Genomic DNA, 1,542 nt, shown 5'->3' on the forward strand with positions numbered 1-1,542 from the left:
TACCAATCCACCGACCTGGGAAACAGGTGTTGAGGTACTCGTGCACTTCTCCAAGGTAATGAGGGGGTGCACTGTCTTGCTGGAAGTGAATGCGTCCTTCTTCGTCATCTTAGTCTAACTGTGGAATGAGGAATTCTTGGAGCATGTCCAGATATATGATACCTGTAGAGGTCATCTTCATGAACAAGGGGCCGTACACTCTTTCTTTGCTGAGGGCGCAAAACATGTTCTTTGGGCTATCATGAACATGTTCCAGGGAGAAACGTGGATTTTCGCTGCCCCAGATCCTGCAGTTGTGAGACATGACATGAAACGTGCTCTCATCACTGAAAATTACGGAGTCCAAAAACTTCTCATCATCTTTTATCTGATGAAACATTTGCATACAAAATTCCTTACGAACCACCTTATTTGCATCCATAAGGTGTTCAACAATGGATAGTTTGTACACTTTAAGTATAAACGTTTTTGTAACACCACACAGTAACATCTGGAATACCAGTTCCCGAAACGCACATCGCGTTGACTTTCATGGACTTCAAACGAAGATCTCCCTAATCTGTTCCACTGTAGCGTCAGAAACATGTGGCCGACCGGGTGGCTTGGCATGGCACACAGAACATCCGGTCTGAACAAAATTCTTGTGCCAGGAGTAAATTGTAGGCCTACTGGGATGTTCCTTGTGATACTAAGTGCGAAATTTCCTTTGAACTTGTGTAGCAGACTTCATTTCTTCGAACCAAAACACACAATGAGCACGCTCTGCACCTGTGAAAGTATCCATCTTGATTTCAACTGCAGGAGCGCTTTCGCTGGCAGTATTGGGTACTACAGTACCATGTGCATGAAACTAGGTGTGTTTTGCTACATTATGATAGTTCAAAACGTTGTGTATATCCTCTGTATAAATTTATATAAGCTTTCATAATTGTGAAGCTCTTTTTGAAACACCCTGTATACTCAGGAACAGGCTTAGAATTTAATTATGGCTGAAGTGAGGTTAGAACCTGTGATCACACCAAATCTTTCAGTAAGGATCTACTATAAATATGTGTGAACATTTCTTTTAACACACGCTTAACTGTGTGTATTTGCCAGAAGCAGCACACTTATAACAAAACATTTCACCACTGGAGATCATGGGCTCATTAACCATTCACCTCAAAGCCTATCGCGTGTGATTCCTCATGTCAGACCACAATGCACAATAGGGATCACATGACCTGAATACACGCCTATCAAGAGGCCTACCTTGTGGGTTATATTTTTGTTGTTCTAGCTTGGGTGAGTAAAATGCGGATAACTCTCCGTAAAGAGTCCAATTAAAAACTCTGTCCCTTTGCTCATGCTGAATGCAAAGTTGGGTGGGCAGAGAGCTGTTTTGGACATGCTGATGCAATGAAAATTCATGTCACCTTTGGATTTTGAACTTTTGCCATCCAGTTCATAGCAAGTCACTTTACTAGCCCAGCTGCCATGGTCTTAAGTAACCATTTACACATATATGATACTAAAACAAGTTCCACTTACTTTTTTTGCTGG

The sequence above is a fragment of the Cryptotermes secundus genome, unplaced genomic scaffold (assembly GCF_002891405.2).
Source record: "Cryptotermes secundus unplaced genomic scaffold, Csec_1.0 scaffold826, whole genome shotgun sequence".
NCBI classification, from domain to species: Eukaryota; Metazoa; Arthropoda; class Insecta; order Blattodea; family Kalotermitidae; genus Cryptotermes; species Cryptotermes secundus.